This window comes from Macaca thibetana, chromosome 6 (genome assembly GCF_024542745.1).
Source record: "Macaca thibetana thibetana isolate TM-01 chromosome 6, ASM2454274v1, whole genome shotgun sequence".
NCBI classification, from domain to species: domain Eukaryota; kingdom Metazoa; phylum Chordata; class Mammalia; order Primates; family Cercopithecidae; genus Macaca; species Macaca thibetana.
In genome coordinates, this window is record NC_065583.1 from 168,683,989 (window position 1) to 168,705,597 (window position 21,609).

Sequence of the window (21,609 nt, forward strand, 5' to 3'; positions counted from 1 at the left end):
ATAAAGGAGATCATCCTCTATAATGTGGATGAGTTTTATCCAATCAATTGATGGCAATAGGAGCAAAAGTGAGGTTTCTCTGAAGAAGAAAAAATTATGCCTCAAGACTGAAGCACCAGCTCTTGCCCTAGAGTTTTCAGCCTGCTAGCAAACTACTCAACAGATTTTAGACTTGGCAGCCCCTGCAGTTGCACAAGCCAATTTTTTCACACAGAGAGATAGAGAAAAACATAGAGAGTGATAGAGAGAGATAGAGATAGAGATAGATAGATAGATGCCAATTTTTCATAGAGAGATGATAGATAGAGCCAATTTTTTCATAGAGAGATAGACAGAGATAGAGGTAGAGATAGAGATATAGATAGGCAGATAGATAGATAGATAGATAGATAGATAGATAGATAGATACATACATACATACATACATACATACATACATAGATAGATACAAGTCAATTTATTCATAGACATAGAGATAGAACAATAAATTAGATAGGTAGATGGATGGATAGACAGATAGTTATTAATAGGTAGATACCCTAGTGATCTTGATAGAAAACAACACATATTTATTCTCTCACACTGTCGATCAGGAATCACCACTTAGTTCAGTCCTCTGCTTCTGGGTTTCACAAGCTATAATCAGAATGCCTGCTAGTACTGTGATCTCTGAAAGCTCATCTGGAGAAGGATTTAATTCCTTGCTCATATGGTTGCTGGTGGCATTCAGTCACCTGGGAGGCCACCTCAATTTCTTTTCCTGTGGCATTCCCCATAGGCGGCTCACAACATGGTAGCTTGCTTCTTCAAAGCCTGCAAGGAAGAGCCTCTCAGTAAAACAGATGTCATAGCTTTATGTAACATAATCCCATACACGTAATCATGTATATATTAGCATCTTTTCCAGGTTCTACTCATTTCAAACTAGTCCTACTCAACTCCAGGGGAAAAGACTGCATAGGGAGTAACACCACGCGGTGAGAAGGAAAAGGGGCCACCTTCACAGTACGTCAGCCACAATAAGTATGGCATCTCTTTGGTTCTCAAATTGATACATAGGCCCTTGTTTAACTCATATAAGAACTCAGTTTTCTAAAATTATTATTCAAAAAGTCTTTAATCTTGTAATCTTTTAAAACAATAAAGGATCTATGTAATCTGTATTTACTCAGGATTTTTGTCACAACTCACTCTTTCTTTTGTGATACTGTTAATTACATCATGTCGCTACAGATTGTCTTGCAGTTAACCAGATCTAGTCTACAAAACCAGCAAGATACAACTCATCACAATGGGTTTAAACATCAGTTAGTTAGGCAATACTTGTGCATGCATGTGTCCACATGTTTACTCTTTAAAGTTTTGATGGTGAATCAATACTTATTAAACTTTAAATACAGGCGTACCTTACATTTTATAACTGTTTTGCAATAGTAGAAAAATCTCAGCAAGAGAAATAGAGTGAAATTAGGTCCACATTATTATTTTTGAAAGGCTGATTTGCTTTGACCCTTTTTAGTTCAATCAGTAGAACGACACCAGTATTCACTGAATTGACATGACAGTATTCATAGCAGCACCATCCACATTGGAAATGCCTCTTTGGGGAAATTGTCCCTAAAGAAGAAAAACCTTTGTTTGCAATGCATACATTTCTAATTTTAATTTCACTTAAAAAAATAAATTATAAATTATATAATGTATATTAATAAAGTCTGTTATGTTTATTATGATATAGTATGTTTGTAATTTTAAGTAAATCATATATAATATTGTATATTCATAAATATATTTAATATATAAGATAATATAATATCTAACTAACCAGAAGAAAATCAATCATAATTTAATGCTTCTAAACATAATTTTAATTTAAGAAGCACTAATAAATCTACAAATAATTTTATATCATCACATGATTGCAAGAGATGATAATTTTATATCATCACATGATATATCAAGAGCAGGAAATTATTTTCACATTTACATCATTCACATAATTAATTAAATCTGAATTTGATGCATGTTAGAAAGTACCCTGGAGGTATGAAAAAAATGTCAAGATCTAACACCATTTCTCATGGCTTGCTATAGTAGAGCGGTTGTAATAAATAAATAGAAAAGAACTACAAGCAAAGCAATTTCTGATCTAGTGAATTACAGGTGATGAATAGGATGCTGGTCACTCTAGGTAAGGTTTGAAACAAGTCTATTTCATTGTAACCTATCTTAAGAATACTTAGCATTTTAGGTGTCAGCTGTGTAATTCAATCCTCCCATTTCTCAATTTATTTTGTAATATATTTAGTGAACTGCTGAAAAGATCAGAAAAATCTGATTATCGCAAAGACATAAAAAAGGCTGAGAGAGCAATGTATTTTTGATATCATGTCAGATTTTACTTTTACTTCTATTCTATGAAAAAGAATAAATCCAAAAGCTATTTAAACAAAATTAATGGAACATAGTTTCAGCCTGAAGTCTCTGGAAGATCCTAAAGAATGTTATTGGCTTTCTATCTGTTCATTGTCCCCTTTTGAATTTTACCAAGATGAAGTAGAGGCTTGAAATAGCACAGAAAAAAATAGAAGTAAATGCACAAACCTGATCTCTTAGGTACCTTGAAAATTAACAGCAGGAAGATTTAATTTGTTCAAAGTGGATTATGGACTCTATGAAGGCACAATTACTAAGAATATCTTTAGGGATTTGTTTTAACCTTGTGATTATGCTGTAGGATTTCTTGCCTGCCTTAACCCTAAAAGAGTTCCTTGTGGGAGGGGTACCTGAGTTGATCTTTGCTCCTGTTCACCTGCTGTAGTGAGTGGATGTCCAGTGTATAGGAAGGAAAAGTGCAGGATGCTGATGGTGGTCAGGGAGATCTTCTATTCCTGAATCTGTTTGTCTTCTTTTCACAGCAACTTGGTGAAAATCCAGGGACTTGCAGACCCACAGTAGACAGGTCTGGCAAAGGGACACACGCTGTTCTGCTAAGCCAATGCCCCAAGTCCCAGTGCCAATCCCTGAAAAACTGGAACAGATCATGTGGATAACATATGTGCTTGGGAGGGAGGCAGGCCTGGGGAAGGCTGAGCTGTTCCCGTCACACCTGTCCCTTGTAGGCTGGCCTGTGAGTCTGGGATCACTCTGAAATAGAGTGTTAGTTCCCATAGCCATATATGCAACAATTTGATAAACAAAATAGAATAGCATTGGCTTATAACCCAAACTAAAAAAAAATCCATAAGTCTCTACTGATAAAAATAATTCAATAAATAGATAAATGGGGGAGAAGGGACAAATCTCTTTTTAGTCTTTTTTGTGCAGAAGAATTTCAAATCATTTCTGTAGATACTCTGCTCTCAAAGAAGCAGTACGTCAATCCCATCCCTTAAATGTGTGCTGCACCTAGTTACTTCCTTCATAGGAGTTCAGTATGGAAAGTGGAAATAGAGTAAACTTTACAGTAGGGAAATTAGATTAACACTACAGTAGCCAGATGATCAAGGTCACTATCAATCAGTGGTAGTAAGTCATGTTGATAGGCTATATGTTTGATATGATGTGGTGAGAATGGCACTTTAATTCTCTTTAATCATGAGCAAAATACGAGAATAATCCCCGGAGGAACATTTTACAAAATACCTAATCAGTACCCCTCAAAACTTTCAATGTTATCAAAAAACAAAAGCCTGATTAATGGTCACATCCAAGGGGACTCTAAAGAGACATGGCTGCTAAATGGAATGTGGTACCCTGGGTGGAATTCAAGAAAAAAAAAAAAAAGAATATTAGGAAAAAAACAAGGAAGATAGAATAAAGAATGAACTTGATTTAGTAACAATGTATTGATATTCCATTAATTGTAACAAATATACCATACTAGTGCAAAGTGTTAATAAGGGAAACTTAGAGTAGGATATATGGAACTCTCTGTGCTAGCCTCACAATTTTTCTATAAATATAAATGAAACTAAAAAAAAAAAAAAGGTTGATTACCTTCTTAAAAAGTCAATCCTGGGAAAGTAGTCCAATCATCCAGAAAAGAACAGCAAAAAAAGACTTGATGAGCAGCAGCATTGTATTTACCTTTCTGTGACTCAGCAAAGTCATTTTCCATTGGGCATAATCTTGAAAAACAAATAAATAAATGTAGAGTGCACTAAAAAGCAAGAGGGATAATGAAGCTCGAAATGCTGCCTTTTTTCCTTGTAAGGCCAAATTCCAATCCATATAACAGCAGACAGGTGCACCTCATTGAGGGCAATCAAATTAGGTGATGTACCTTTAGTACGATAATCCTGACCTACGGACCATTTATTTATAATCGACTGAGAGCATCAATCCCTAATCAAATTCAAGATGAGGCCAAATGTGTAAAATCTTCTTTGCACTTTTGACTTTGCTAAAAGAATGATGCTTTAAGTGCCCTATTAATTTGGAGTTCCATCCCAAAATGGAGTCATCTGGGGTAAATAAACTATGCAATTTGAATAAAAGTCAGAATTGTTTCTCACTGGGGGCTCTCACTGCTGGGAATGGAGTTTTATAATACTAAATTGAGTTTATGTCGAATATTTATCTGGTATACTCAGCTTATCTTGATAATATTACTTCTCTTGAATGTGCTGAGAGGGAGGGAGTGGACCAGGATGAATTAACCCCATTTAATGCATTGCTGGCACACAATTGCTGTCCCAGCTCCTGCATCCTGCTCCTTTGTTCTGTTGCCCTGTCTTCTGAACACTCTCCAGAACCATTGTTGTGTGTGCCACTGTGTCTTACCTTGTGTGTGAAAGCAATAGGTAATATGTAGGATGGCATGAAAAATGGGCAGCGCATTAAATTCTGATAGGATTTTCATAGTTATCAGGCAGATTATGGTCATTCCTCTTTCAATCTTCTATCCTCTGGCCTCATTAGGTTGATGTGAAGCCTCCATTTCAGCCACGCCAGGCTCCTGCAGCCATGCCCTCCCATCATCCTCATTATCACCACTCCCATAACTTTTTGCAACTTTAAAAGCTGTGAAGGGTATTGGTATGATCATGGGCTCCTTTTTCTTAAAGATGCAGGATCTGGACCAGTCACCAGCTGTGTTGCTTGGGATAAGGCAGTTAACCAAACTCAGTTGCCAACAATGCTGCTTGACAGTTGCTAAATAGAGCCAACATTAGCTTAGTTTTTTATTTTATTTGTATTCTCCAGCAGTATGTCCAAATGTAAGCAGTTTCTAAAAGTCAAATAATTGTGACTGTCCAAAGATTCATCAATAATTTTTCTGCCACTCCACAGGAGGTTTCACGTGTCTTGATAAACATTGACAACATCCTAAGAATTAGCAATGCTTGCAACCATCCCCACAGGAGGAGGCACAAGGTGTGGCAGGGCAGTGCCTGTGCTGAGGTGAATGTCTGCACCATTGACTATCCATGGTATTTCTCAGTGGAGTGGTCCACTTCTGTGGACTCTGACAGATCGTTGGAGAACTTTTAGGAAGTTGCTAAATCATTTTCAGATCTCTGAAAGCTTATCACTTATGTCATTTCTTGTTCTATATACATTAAAATCAGCCTTTTCTATTTTCCAAAAGTAAAAATAATACAGTTCTGTAAATAACATATCATATTTTAGAAAATAGAAAATGCCAATTTTAGTATGTAAATTTATTAAGATACCATAAAAGTAATGATTAAAGGGCATAAAAAATGTACACCTCAAATTTTAACCTCTGTATATAGTGAATTTCATTTTTGCACATATCCCCATATGTATATATATGTGCATATAATTCATGTCCTTATAATAAAGTGAACTAAAAATGTTGCCTTCATTTTTTCAATAATTAGGCTATAGACTTTTTCTTCTTCTTACAAAATTTTATCAATTATTATGTTTACACTGTGTAACAGTTGCTAGGACTTAACCATTTCCTGATGTTTAGAGAAAAACTGCGGTTCAAGATTTAGAAATTTTCCCTAGAATGCTCCCAGTCAGAACTGGCACCACATTTTCCTATTTCCATACATGCTTTAGGGCCATCTTTATTGCCACTTTAATCAACATATTAAAATATGTTAGTTTATCTCTGAAATGCAGCTGGCAGTATTTCTTGTATTGCTTGGAGCTGGTGGTTTTTGCTAACTGTTTCCATTTCCCCTGCAGTGTCTCTGAATTTTTGTCATGAAGAGAGTAGAAGTACAGGAAAGGTTAGATCCATGTGATGTCAAAGCAATTGCTATTCAGGTGCCATCCCTGCCTCATTAGGAAGCTACGGCTTCCCTATGGCTCTGTGCAGATGGAGTGCTCTGTCCTGTAATGCTTCTCTCATGTTAATATGCAGGATATTATTAATCCAGAATATCAGCATTAAAGTATAGTAAGAGTACTTTAGTTGTTATAGTCTAATGAAGGGTGGTATACTGCTACTGTAATAGCTATGTTTCACATTATAGAGGTAAAATCCTGGTGGGGCAATACTTTAATAACCAGTAACCATTATTATGAAATTATGCTATTATCGTTTGCAATTCAGTGTCTAAAATTGCTGGGCTTCTTGCAACATCCAAATTCTTAGTCTCTGCCATTGCATTTGTTCGTTTGTGTGGATTGGTTGGACTAGAAATGTCTCTAGCTGAAAATGAAGATGTGGCTTTATTTGTGGACATGAGATCAGCTTGAGTTGTTTTGCTTCACTTTTTTCTCGGATAGCAAACTGTTGATTTTTCTTGCTCAGTCATGTTTTGGAAATACACAGTTTAATTGCATTTATGAAACTTAATCTGACTTTATCATACTTAACAAAACAATTTAATAGTTGTGTTAGTCCATTTTCACACCAGTATATACTACCTGAGACTGGGTAACTTATTAAAAAAAAAAAAAAGAGGTTTAATTGACTCACAGTTCTGTATGGCCGGGGAGACCTCAGGAAACTTACAATCATGGTGGAAGGGGAAGCAAGCACCTCTTTTCACAAGGCAGCAGGGCAGAGAGCAAGGGAGCAAAGGTGAAGTGCCACACTTTAAAACCATCAGATCTGGTGAGAACTCACTACCGTGAAAACAGCACGGAGAACGGCACGGAGGAAACTGCCCCCATGATCCAATCACCTCCCACCAGGTCCCTCCCCCAACATATGGGGATTACAATTTGGATTACGATTCGAGATGAGATTTGGGTAGGGACATAGCCAAACCATATCAATAGTTTAAAGTGCTTCTGTCGATATTATCAAGGGCAGGCAAAAATCCTTACCAGTGACTGGAAGAGTGAAAGAAACCTCCAGCTTTACTTGTTAGATACAAGGTTACAGATAGTAAGACCTCAAAGGGAAACCAGACAGTGAAAGGAAACAGTAGCAACCGGGGAACTGGGAGGCATCATCTTGAAGCAATGTAGCCAGACTTCTCAGTGAGTGATGTTGACAAAGGTTTGGGGATGGCAGAGGGGACACTTGCACCAGGCCACGTTCTCAGAAGTGCTCTATAGCCTGGAATTAAGTTCCACGCAAGGATTCATGCCCAGGACATGCTGGCCAGTGGAAAGTCTCCAGTTGTCCTTCCACTGTTTGTATAGATACACTCCAAATTAAACAGACTCCAACTCTCCCAGGCCCTACCTTCTGGGGAGAATTCTTCACTTGTAAAAATTCTTCACTTGTAAACATTGATTATTACTGGGAATCCTCAGCCCTCTTCTGCCACAGTCAGACTTGCTTCGGGTACCTGCCACTTCATTTTAATCTTAATTGTATCGACCAAGCCTTCAATTCACATTTGTGGTCCTGTTTGATCCTGATTCTCCAAAGCTGAGATCTTAACACACACATTCTCTGCCCTGGATTCCTCGTTCCTGTAAGGAACTTGGCATTATTCTCTCTTTGTCTGTCATTCAGGCATATTTCTCCAATTCCTTGTTTTTTACATTTTTTTGTTTTTGACATTTTCTTCCGTTATTACATTTTTGTTTGTTGTTTAGATTTTTTTATTTTGATGAACCCACATGTCTTCTCCTATAAAGCTTTTTATTAATAATTAGAAAAGCCTTTCCTATTTCAAGATTATTTTTAGCTATATCATGTGTTTTTCTAATATGTCTATGGTTTTAATTTTTAAGTGACTTTTGATACATCTGGAATTTATTTTAGTATGAGTGGTGAGGTGTGGATTCAAGTTTTGTTTTGGAATAGCTAGGGAGTTGTCTTGATCACATTTATTTACTAACCCACATTTGCCCGCTGATTTAAAAGTGAAACTCTATTTTGTTTACAAAATTCCTATATTTTTTAGCTTATTTCTAGATCCTGAATTATGTTCTATTGATTGTTTAGTCTCTTTGTGCCTTGGTGTCAGTCACACTTTCTTTCTTTCTCTTTCTCTTTTTTTTTTTTTTTTTTTTTTTCTTTTATTCTAAGACAGGGTCTGGCTCTGTTGTCCAGGCTAGAATGCAGTGGCACAATCTCAGCTTACTGCAACCACTGCCTCCTGGGCTTAAGCGATCCTCCTGCCTCGGCCTCCCAACTAGCTGGGACCAGAGGTGAACTCCACTATGCTTGGCTAATTTTTCTATTTTTTAAAAGATGGGGTTTCGCCATGTTGAACAGAGGGGACTTAAACTCCTGAGCTCAAGAGATCTGCTCACCTCAGCTTCCCAAAGTGCTGGGATTACAAGTATGAGACACTGTGCCCAGCCCACACTATTATAGTTAGTGTTGCTTTCTATTAGGTTTTTAATACCAAGTAGAATTAGTTCAGCTTTATTACTCTTAATTTTTGGCACTGCCCTACATATTCTTGCACACTTATTTTCCCAAAGAACTTCAGAATCGACTTATGTATGTGAGAAAATAATGTTGATTTTACATTCATTGGATGAGCACTGAATGTTCATTGACTATATGTATAGGCTAATTTATATAAACAGGCTTCTTGGTACCTTGTGGATCAGGTTTTTAATTTTCAATCCAGGTTTAGGATATTCATTGTCATTTACCTTCTGCTGTGTCCTTCAGTATAATTTTAAAGTTATATTTCTCTGCATTGTATACATGCTTTGTAAAGCTTATGTTATTTTGTCTATGTCTGTTATTCTTATAAATACAATATTTTGTGTCATTACATTTTCTAGCAGGTGCCTGTGTTTAGTTAAACTACTTATTTTATAGTAATTTTGTATTTACCAAATTATAGAATTCTGTAATTGATTTTAAAAGTGCTTTTACTTGATTCTTTTATATTTACTCTCCATACGGTCCTGCCTCTCATAGCTACTTAAACCTGAAATCCATTACTTATTTGTGGGTTTTCCAATATATATGTAACATAGGTTTCTTTGTTTTCTAGCAACTATTATTTTTATAGCTGCATTAGTTTGTGAGACTACCACTTATTTTCTGCTACATAAATTAGAAAATTGAAATTTGAGGGAAACTCATTAACAAATGATTATTCTCTTCCCTAGTTATTGCCTACCACAAAGGAGTGTTGTTAGAATTAAACAGATGATTTCTTCAAATTAGTTTTGATTGATACAGAGAACGGTTCCACATAAGTACTAAGAATTAGGATAAAGATTTATCTCAGTATTCAAAAACAGAGACAGATTATAAACTAAGAATGTTAAGTGGACCTGTGTGTTTGAAGAACTGATGTTGTATCTGTGAAATGGAGATTTAGGCTCTCCATAAATGATAGAGATTAGTACAGCACGTGCAATGACATGGCTTAGAGCAAAAGTCAAATATGTACTCATAAAGGCTATGTTTTTCAAAAAAAAGAAGACACAGCCAAAAATGCATGTTGAGTTTTGTGAGAATGAGCATTTAGCAGCAGGACACATAGAAATGTATTCATAGTTTGCAGGCTTCAGTAACACTAGCAGATGCCACTCTAAGCATTTCAGGTGTAAAGTGTTTCATAAAGGATTTAGGTCTTATATAATAGCTGAAAATTAGGAAATCTGCCACAAAAATCAGGGAACCTGCCCCTGGACCTCTCCGCCTGAGACTTTGAAGTGAGTCGTTCTCAAAAATCCCATGGGGATGCTTCCTTGGTGCTTAGGATTCCCTGGGGACCTACTCGCTCCCTCAGATTAGCAAAGCAGATGGCTTCCAATCTCCCCTCTGCCCCTGCTACCTTCCCCACTGGCCCCAGGAAACTGTAGTGACCCTGGTTTCTGCCCAGCAGTCCAGTTGTATCTGAATTTCTCTCTTTGTCAAATTCTAACCTGGAGCCATTCAAGAAAAGAGATTTGGAGCATTCTATTTCCTGGCCTTGCTGGCAACATAGGGAAGTTCTTAGAAAATGCAGTGGTCCATATAAGTTGACCAAAGAGAGGGCCATAAATGCACCTAATAACATGATGTGAGAGACTCTGGTTGGTGTGTGGCTTTACTGCACACGGTGACTCGGGGACCATGGTTAGTTCATCTTATGCCTTTGTTAGGTGTGGTGAATACCCGAGTTGCCGGAGGGGAATCTGTATGGGCCTGCAGCAACTTCAGTTCTTACCTCCTCGGAATAAAGAATTTGACTGAGAGGCATAAGGCAGAAAAAGAGACCAAGGCAAGTTTCTGAGCAGGAATGGAAGTGTATTAAAAAGCTTTAGAGGCTGGGCATGGTGGCTTATGCTTGTACTCCCAGCACTTGGGGAGGCCAAGATGGGCGGATCATGAGGTCAAGTGATTTAGACCATGGTGAAACCCTGTCTCCACTAAAAGTACAAAAATGAGCTGGGTGTGGTGGCATGCACCTGTAGTCCTAGCTGCTCAGGAGGCTGAGGCAGGAGAATTGCTTGAACCTGGGAGGTGTGAGCCAAGATCACACCACTGCACTCCAGCCTGGCATGACAGAACAAGACTCTGTCTCAAAAAAAAAAAAAAAAAAAAGAAAGAAAGAAAGAAAATAAAGAAAAAAAAAGCTTCAGAGCAGGAAAGAAAGGAAAGTACACTTGGAAGAGACCCAAGCAGGGACCTTGGAGGTCAAGTGTGGCATTTGACCTTTTGACTTGGGGTTTTATATGTTGGCCTACTTCTGGGGTGTTGCATCCCTTTTTCCTTCTTTCTTTCCTTAGGGTGAGCCACCCTCATGCACGGTGCCCCCCTTGCACCTGGGAGGTGAGCATGCGCGGTGTGTTTAGGAAGTTGTATGCGTGCCCACCTGAGGCTTTCTTCCCTTTTCTGGTGGAATGCCCCTGGAAGGTCATAGTCATACTCTGCCATTTTGTATCTTAATGAGCATGCTCGAGCTTACTTGCCCATTTCCTGAGATTTTACTGGAAGCTGCTGATTACCAATTTCAAGTATTTTTATCTATTGGGAAATTGCCTCTCTCTGGCGCTGACTGCAACCAATTATCATTTTAGAGAATCAGTGTGACAACTGCTGGACCATCAGGAAACTGCCTCTCCCTGGTATCAGCTGTGACCAATTATCATTTTAGAGAGCCAGCGATAACTGCCGGACCATCATCTGATGGTGGCCTGACATTCCCGGTTGGCTGGGTTGTGGGGAGCCCTTTACTGCCCCACTCATGCCTGACTAACTACCTGCTATATTACCTTCCCCATCCCCTTGGGCCTGAGTCCTCTACATCATTCAGCAGACGGTGGGTGGTTGGAGAGTTGAGTGATGTACCTGCTTTTCAGCTGCCTTGGGCTAGAAGTGACCCTATCACTTCCACTCACATCCAGCAGGCACAGACAGGTTCACATCCCCATCTGGCTACAAAGGGGGCTTGAAGGTGTAGTGCCTGATGTGAAGCTACTCCCCAGTGACCATTCCATATGATAGAAAAGGGGACAGTGACACTGGTGCATAGAGCCTAAGAAATAAAGAATCAAAACATAAACATTAAAGTCCACTTTGATATTACATTTTTAAAAATTAATCTTGGGATTAATCTTGGGATCAGTACGCAACATGAAATAATACTTTCTCAACATAGTTTCATGCTTGATATCTTAGATTGTTCCTAATATTTAAAACATTGTATTCTATACTTTGGAATATGCTTGAGTTTTGTACAGGACAAAAATATTGGCTAAAAGAAACCTAATTTCATTACATGTCTGAATTAAACTAAGGTATTATCTATCTTTTGTTTTCTGTTGTTGTAATTCACATTGGTCATAAGCCCACAAGGAATGGCCTTAGTGTTCTAAATCTTTTAGAGAATCATACCTCATAAAAAGTGATGAAAAGGTATTGAAGTCCCAATGAAATACACTTATTATTCATTATATCACACATAGTAATATTTACTTAAATTTCTACAAATATGTGTACCTTCTGTCCCTGTCCTTGGCTATTAAAGTAAGACTTTTGGCTCACCCTATTTGGAACAGTCTGTAGTCACCCAATACATTGTGCTAGGAGTGTTCTGTCATTAAGGAGAAAATAAACAAGTGCTCTTCTGAACCAACTTCTATTTAAGTCACTTAGCCAAGAGATTTTCAGGAGTTGACTTATGCCAGGAAAGTGCAATAACTTTTATCCCTAAAAACAGTTTGACTGAATATTAAATGAATTAATGTTTATTTATCTGCCTTTGGCCTAGGATTTCTGAAGCCAGATGTTCTCATCTCTTGCACTTAACAATGGCTGGTGCATTTATTTCAGCGAATAGAATGGGGACCCATGCACCTGACCAAAGGGATCTTAAATAGACATTCATCACGATAATGCAGTTGCCTTCTTTGTCCTTTACAATCCGTGAAATTCAAACCAGAGTCACATCATTGTCATCATCGAGTCACCTACAAGATGAGTTTTGAGTTAAGTTTGAAAATCACACGAATTTTTACAGTGGAAAAAAAAATTGTTACAGAGATTCATGTGTTTCCCCAAAATGCCATTACTGCTTAAAGGTTAATTAGTTGTATTATACAACTCTGTTTCCATTGAGCTATTGCCTTATTAGACTCAACTCTGGGTACCTGCTTCAACTATCTCTGCCCTAGTGACTGTCTTCCATGTGTTTGAGGTTTGAGTATCTTTAGCCAGAATTTCAGCACCGTGTGAGGCAGTAGCTACACCTGTGACAAGGATATTTTATAGATCATATATTTTCACACAGTTTTTTTCTTTCTAAAACAAGCTTGGCACAAAAGGGCTCACAACATAGGCAGCATTACCATAAAATTTTAAACAGAGTGTACTTAAAACTTCATAAAACCAGATGATGATAAGAATAGCACATTTTCACATAATTAGAGATTTACTACGGTATTATAATTTCATTTCCACAAAGCAACCTTTCATACAAAGGGTTTTCAAGCATGTAATTATGAAATGCAGTTCAAAATGCCAAGTGGAAGTGGCATGTATAGAATTTCTGAGTAGTCACGTCAGGCACAGTCTGAGCTTATGGGAAACTGGGAAGGGTTATAGCACTTGGCACTCTGTGGGTCTAAAAAGGAAGCCTGGAATGACAAAAGAAGTAATAGAATGTAAGTGAATTCCTCCAAGTGGTAACCTAAAGTGAACCTGAGTTTCCTCTGTGAATGTACAGACCTGTCATAAGAGTGTTGCTGGGGCATCGGCCCCTCTGCAAGAGTGTGCTGCCATGTGGAGCCAGTTCCTCAGTTACTACCAATTGTGCTTGACAGTCAAAGTCTGTCTCTCAGTGTGTACTATCATTAACAGCTGTGACGGGTTGCATTGTGCTGAATCCCCTCAACATTTATCTTGAAGTCATAATACCTATTATCTCTTTTTTTATTTATTTTTATTTTTATTTTTTTGAGACAGAGTTTCTCTCTTGTTGCCCTGGCTGGAGTGTAATGGTGCAATCTCAGCTCACACAACCTCCGCCTCCTGGGCTCAAGGGATTCTCCTGCCTCAGCCTCCTGAGTAGCTGGGATTACAGGCATGTGCCACCATGCCTGGTTAATTTCGTAATTTTTTGGTAGAGACAGGGTTTCTCCATGCTGGTCAGGCTGGTCTCGAACTCCCGACCTCAAGTGATCCGCCTGCCTTGGTCTCCCAAAGTGCTGGGATTAGAGGCATGAGTCACTGCGCCCGGCCACCTGGTACCTCTTAATGTGACCTTATTTGCAAATAGAGTCATTGCAGATGTAATTAGTTAAGATGAGGTCATACTGGAGTAGGGTGGCCCCTAACCTGATATGACTTATGTCTGTACAAAAACAAGTTTGGACACAGACAACATACTGGGAGACATCATGTGAACATGGAGAAGAGATCGGAGTGATGTTTCTAAAAGGCAGTGAGCAAAAAAGATCGCCAGCAAACTACCAGGAATTCAGAGAGTGCATGAAACAGAGTCTCTCTCTCAGCTCTCAGAAGCAACCAACTCTGCTGACAGCTCCATCTCACACTTGTAGCCTCCAGCACTGTGAGGTAACAATTTTCTATTGTTTAAGGCACTCAACTTGTGGTATTTTGTTATAGTAGCCTAGAAAACTAATACAATAGCATGCCTGCAACTAGAGCTATTCACGTTTAAGTAAAAAACTGCACTTTTAAATGAGCATGACATAATAGTTCAACAAAAATGTACTTGAGTAGCATTAGGTTTTGTGCATTTGCGATCTAAAATCTATCGGACAAGACATTCTGTCATTGCTCGGCATGTTTAACTTGGTCCATTAAGTCTTCGTGGATATTGGGTAGGTGAAATTCCATGAATATTTAAGGTATCTCTGCATTTTCTTGCTGAACTATGGACAAATATACAATTACTGAAGATGAGCAATAATGTCTAAGTTGTGCCCTCTTAGTTCCAAGATAGCAAAGCTCTTAGAAGATTAAACTATGTGATATGAAAACCAAGACAAATATGATTTTAAAGAAAATTATATAAGATTATTTTATCTGTGAATTAACAATAAATATTCATATTTTATTCACTAAAGAATGTCTCTTACCCATTGATTATCCTATTGGAAATGAAATAAATAAAAACAAATTGTGAAGGAACAATGTACATAATATGTGTGGTTTCCTTGAACCTGTCTGAAAAATTGTTTTATTTTTTGTTGATTTATGATCAGAATTTGGAAGCCTTTGCCTGCATAAAGACACTAAGCTGTTGTTGTGATTAAAATCTCTTTAATATTACTATTGATTGACATTTTCACTGAAAAATATTTTTAAAATGCAGAATTGCATATAATAATGATTTAGAAGACATGGGTATTGCCCTAAAATTGTAATTAAAAGTTATAACTTTATATTTTACAGAGTAGTTTTACAATCTGGTAATGTTGCCTCTCTCAAACCAATTAATTTAAATGGACCAAAGTCCACAAACAGATATACAGACAGTGCAACTCAACATATAAGAATTCCGTATAATGCCCATTCTGCATTGAGATAATTTGTATAGTGACAGAAAGTGGTTTAGTGGTTGCCTAGGGCTGAGGATGAGAATAGTGTGGGTGGTAACTGTCATTGGGTACAAGGCCCATTTGTAGGGTGACGAGGTGGGCTGATAAATGACCCGTTTCTTAATGTACACCCACTTCTAAATCTCCAGGGTCTGTTACTTTTATCTTAAATGGCAAAAGATGTAATTAAATTAAGACTGTTGAAATGAGATTACCCTGGGGTTTTCTGGTGGATTCTAGATGCAATCATGTATCTCTTTATAAGAGGTAGATTGAGGGAGAATTGACACACACACGATGGAGATGGTCATGTGAAGACAGAGCAGAAAGACATTAGTAGATTCTAGCCTTGAAGATTTGAAGGTTGAAGCGATGCCACCATAAGCCAAGGAATGCCCACAGCCACCAAAAGCCAGAGAGGTAAGCAGCAGATGATCCACCAGAACCTCCAGACAGAGCATGGCCTTGTCACACCTTGACTTGGGCTCCATGAGGCTGATTTGGACTTCTGGCCTCCAGAACTGTGAGGAAGCAAACTTCTGTTGTTTTAAGCCGTCAAGTTTATAGTGATTGTTACAGCAGACCCAGGAAACTAATAGAACTAATGAAAATGTTCTAAATTTTATGTTGGGATGATGGCTGTACAACTCTGTAAATACATAAAATTTATTTAGCTGTTCACTCAAGATGGGTAAACTTTGTGCTGTGTAAATTACATCTCAGTGAACCTGATTTTTAAAAGGATTTAACAAGCATATCAAAAGATTAAAATTTTAAAATGTTAGGTAAACTTCTTAGCTATTGGATGTTACTGCAACATAGCTGCAAATTTTTCTCATAATTTAGTTTTTCTTCCACTCCATTTATGTTTATTTAGGAATACTTTCATTCCAGAATTAAATCTAAGGTGAGAGTACTCAATTTTATTTTAAAGCAATGTTGAACAGCATAAATGTCGTTCAGCATAGAAGTTCAACAATCAGAAAATGGAAGTCATATTAAACTTTTAATACACCTGTATGAAGAACAGGTGAAAAACTCTCAAAAATTAATATTAAGACAATAACAAATACTTTTAATAAACAAGATTGGGAGGCTGAGATGGGCAGATCCTGAGGTCAGGAGTTTGAGACCAGCCTGACCAACATGATGAAACCCCGTCTCTACTAAAAAATACAAAAATTAGCCAGGCCACCTGGTGGTGGTGCACACCTGTAACCCCAGCTACTCAGGAGGCTGAGGTGGGAGAATCGCTGGAACCCAGGAGGCGGAGGTTGCAGTGAGTGGAGATAGCACCACTGCACTCTAGCCTGGGAAACAATAAGACTCCATCTCAAAAAAAAAAAAAAAAAAGAAGAAAAGAAAAATATGTGGGTGATAATTAAGCACAGGAAAAAATGCCCAACACCATTATATAGAAATGTTCTGTTTCTATTTTGGTGGTGTTTCCATGACTACATGTTTGACAGAACACATTAAACCATATTCCTTAAAAGCATGACTTTTACTGTGTATAAATTATGCTTTCAGAAACCCGATGTTCAGGGAAACTACAAAGCATGAACTATCTTTAGAGGATGACAGAAACTAATTTATTATCTTAAACACTAAGTAAAATAAAGAGAAATAAGCATTTGTCTTGCCTTTCCTATATGAATGACACCACCGAGCAACTAAATTGGAGATAAGGAGAGGTATTTAAAGAGTATTCCAACTAACAAATACAATATAAATAATAGAACTGGTGTGTCATCCTTTTGTAAGCCCAATGGATTAATGATGGAGACATTAAGCAGCAATGGTGCTGGCATCAGTACAACACAGACAATCAGATATAAACTTCTTTCTAATGAAAGAACATAACTCCAACAGCAGTCTCACCAAAGGAATGGTACTAAAGATGGCCCAGATGCCAATTTTTTTAGAAATAAGGAAGACAGAGGAGCAGGTTGACGGACAGCCACAGTGTGCAGGCAGCAGTCCTGAGCTGAGGGGAAACTCTGAAGTAAATGACCAGGATGTTCAACAGGAAGGTTGTAAAGAAGAGGGAAGGATGAAATGGACAAGAGTAAGCTGCAGTGACTTCAGTGATAAAACAATAAAACAAGGTACCTAAAAAAACGACTGCTACAAAAGTCACCATAAGAGTTACTTCTGGGAGACCTGTATCAAAAAGTGGTTTGAGTGAGAAAGACGGTTGAATTAATTCTCGGATTTTAAGATAAATAAATGTATACAAAATGTAGTATTTCAAATCATATCCAGACAATAATAATAAAAGGTATTATTTTCATATAACCTGTTAGCCCTTTGTAACATAAACATAGTAGAATACGATTTTTTAATTATTTATTTTATTTTATTTTGTGAAACGGAGTCTCACTCTTTTGAAAGGCTGGAGTACAGTGGCACAATCTCGGCTCACTGCAGCCACTGCCTCCCGAGTTCAAGCGATTCTCCTGCCTCAGCTTCTCCAGTAGCTGGGATTACAGGCGCATGCCAACATATCCAGCGCATTTTTATATTTTTAGTAGAGACTGGGTTTCACCATGTTGGCCAGGATGGTCTCAATCTCTTGACCTCGTGATCCACCCGCTTCAGCCTCCCAAAGTGCTGGGATTGCAGATGTGAGCCACCGCTCCCGGCCAAATAAGATTCTTGTTTTCACTTTGAACAGCCTGTTATTGCCCATTTCAAGCCCCTCCAGCTCTTTCTTTGACCTGGTGATATCTTCTAAAATTCCCGGTTTATGTGGATTCACCATAAATCAGATTCACCGAAAGCAATTTTCAAAGTTTGTGAGGACATTAAGATTTCCAAATGAAGCTTTTAAAAGTTTTCGTTTTGTTTTGTTTGTTTTTAGTTTTAGGCGATGTTAATTGAACATCCATTGAATGTTTGGCATGTGACATCACATTCGATCTTCACCTGTGGGGATTCAGCAGGCTAACGATGCAGCTGGTGGGATTTTCGATTTCATGCACAGGAAAATAAACTCAATAGGAATCATTTTTGCATTGATAACTGCATTTGAAACCACACCATTTAGAGAGAAAATGGCCTAATGGAGCACATTTCTGGAGCATATTTTTGGTGGCACTATCTACATTTAGTAAATGTAAATATTTATTGCAGCACTCTTCACAACATTCATTTATTTATTGCAGCACTATTCACAAGAGCCAAGACATAGAAACAACACAAGTGTCCCTCAAGGGATAAATGAGTAAAGGAAATGGGGTCCATACACACAGAGGAATACTATTCAGCCACAAAAAGAACGAAATTCTGTCACTTGCATCAACATGGATGAACTGGAGGACGTTTTGTTAAGTGAAATAAGCCAGGCACAGAAAGACAGACACTGTGCGGACTCTCTCATTAGTGGCATCTAGAGAAGGGATCTCTCCTGGAAGTAGAGACTGGAATAGTGATTACAAGGCTGGGGAGGATAGGGGGTAGGGCAATTAGGGAGAGATTAGCCAACTGGGACAAAGTTACTGTTAGATAGGAGGAATAAGTCCTAGTATTTGATTGTACAATAATGTGCCTATGGTTAACAATATCGTATATCAAAATTGCAGAAGAGAGGATTTGGGATGCTCTCACCACAAAGAAAGGATAAATGTATGAGGTGATGCCTATGTGAGTCACCCTGATTTGGCTATTCCACAATGTATACTCGCATTCAAACATCACATTGTATCCCATAAATAGGTTCAATTATCATGTGTCAATTAAAAACAAAATTAAAAGAAGAGGCGCTTGATGAAAAGGTGCTTCATTCTGTTTTAAAATCTGCTCCAGTGAACCTCCATCACTGGCTCTACCATAACAACCTGAGACTGTCCTCATTCTCCCTCTGGTCTCACCTGCCGTCACAGCTTTGTCACTCTGGCATGTGATAGCACAGCTTGCAAATAACTGAAGGCCATTCACCCCATTTTCCCTTTGGCTAAGCCCCCCGCCGACCAAGCTCATTCAACGCTTCTTATGGGAAGTAGTCTATTGAAAGAAGTGACCTCTAAAATTTTCTGTAATTTTAATGTTTTGTATTTAAAGGAAGATCTTTACATCCTATGAATTATCTCTAACTCTGTTACAGAAAAGACCATGGTGGGGCCGGGGGAAGGAGGGGGCTTGCTATAGTAGGACTCTAACCTTCTCAGGTCTGTGTCATATTTATCTTGGGCTGAAAATAATTTCAAATTTTTGTTAGCCAGAGTTTGGCTTTTGAAAAAATGGAAGAATCTTATTATAGCTAAAATATCTTAGCTGATATTCATTCCAGGAAATGTATAGAACTGCAGTGGTGTTTAATTTTATTATACTACCAGCTATTGTTCCTTTCTCCCAACACTGCTACTGAAATAGGAAACATTTTCCCCATTCCCCTCAGTGGGTGCAACGAGGTGTGGCTCACTTCTTTGGTGCCCACAGGTCAAACCCCTAAGGGGAGCATGCACACGGCAGGTCACAGGGAGAATTTCTGGGCTGCGACCCAATGGAATTGTCTAGGGCTGAGTGTTTACAGCTCCCGAAGCCCCAGTGGATGTGGGCTACAGTGGCTCTTTCAGCTTAGCCCTTTGCAGGCAGCTTGTGTTAATGGACCCAACTAGACCCTCTGCCTTATCATAAGGACAGAAAGGTTCCTCTATCCCAGGGTTCTTGCCTTAGTGTACCAGAAAAATGGGATCACACATGGGCTTGGAGAATGAGTACAATGTTTTATTGAATGGCGGAAGTAGCTCTCAGCAGATGGATGGGGAGACAGAAGGGGGATGGAGTGGGAAGGTGGTCTTCGCCTGGAGTCAGGCTGCTCAGTGGCCGGGCTCTCCTCTGACCACTCTCCACCATATTTCCCTTAGTGTCCACGTTGTTCCACTATCCATGGCCTGTCGGCATCTGTATGTTCTTCTGCCACTGTGCTCCTCTCAACATCCAGCCACTTGTGTGTGTGCCCGCCACGGTCTCAAGGTTTTTATAGGCACAGAAGAGGGGGCGTGGTGGGCGAGAGTGGTCTTGGAACATGCAACATTTGGGTGCGAAAACAACAGTGCATGTCCTCATCTAGGTCCATGAGCACAGGACCAAGAGTGTAGCCCTTGACAGGGACACAGCCCCCACCCCAGCACTTCTCTGCCCCCATCCAGTATCATGACTGAAAATGTAACTAAGAAGTTAATAGCATCTACTGAATTTGGTTTTTACCAGGTAATACCTGGCAATAACAGGTATTTAGCATGTGTGAACTGTTTTATATGCATTTTCACATTTAATTCTCAGACAACCTTGATTTCAACATATTTCATCTTTGACAGAGAAATAAGCTTAGTAATCAGTGCAAAATCATTTAAATAACTAACAAGCAGGACAGGAATTCAAGCCCAGGTCTAGGCGTCTCTGGAGTCTACCTACTTGACATTGTGCAGTTTGTCTCAGGTGTCTCAGACATTCGAAGCTCTGTTTAGATCGATTCTGAATCTGCCTCAGTGTGGGATAATCTTCATGGAAGTCATTAAAGCTCACCATAATGTCAGGTATGGTATCCTACAAATGGGGGTATGGAATTACACTTTATATTATTTAAATTTTAAAGCTACCATTGTAGCTGTCCATTTGAAGTAAAGAAAGCAAAGCACCCTTTGAGATTGTGAACGTTCTCACCTGTGGGTCTGTTGTATGAGATCCAATCTTTCTGTGATTCTCCCAGAAGGAGATGGACCATGATGCTGTTGGCATGCTCTAGGGCTGGGGATCAGGAGGATTTTGAGGAGGAGGAAGGCCATGAAAAGTCTGAGTTCTCATCCTCCCAAGTTCAAGTGGACCTGATGCGTCATGCAGACAGGGGCTGCCCTTTATTTCTCCTGGGGGGCAATATGGGGATTGGGGGCAGCAGGAGGTGACATATTAGCTTGCCATGGAGGTCAGCCAGAGTACTGCTTCTGCACATTAAACGTAATTGGAAGTCACTCCCCTGCTGTATATATCAGAAGTTATCTTAGACAGATGTGAGCAAATCATTACTGGAGAGGTTGTTGTGAAGAGGTGGGGAATTTCATTTTTCTCTCATTTATAGGCAAAAAAAAAAAAGTTTTATTAGTGACTGGTTGGGAGTTTTTAATTTTTCTATGAATCCTCTAGGTGGTAGTTCTGTACAATAATGGGAAATAAAAGTATTGACCTTGGGGATTTAGTCTATGTTCCTATTAAATTACTTTCACGCTTTTGCTTTAGGGAAGTTCCACAAGCCCTTTT

At 38.6% G+C, this 21,609-nt stretch overlaps 1 long non-coding RNA gene across 1 annotated transcript in view; it reads right to left on the reverse strand.

Moving 5' to 3' along the window:
- Nucleotides 1–1,174: 1,174 nt before the first annotated feature.
- The window catches only part of LOC126956064 (uncharacterized), a 144,740-nt gene continuing 124,305 nt past the window's right edge, over nt 1,175–21,609 (reverse strand). The window contains exon 5 of the long non-coding RNA XR_007726229.1: nt 1,175–1,617. This is a non-coding gene — a long non-coding RNA (uncharacterized LOC126956064). The remainder of the gene's footprint in view (nt 1,618–21,609) is intronic.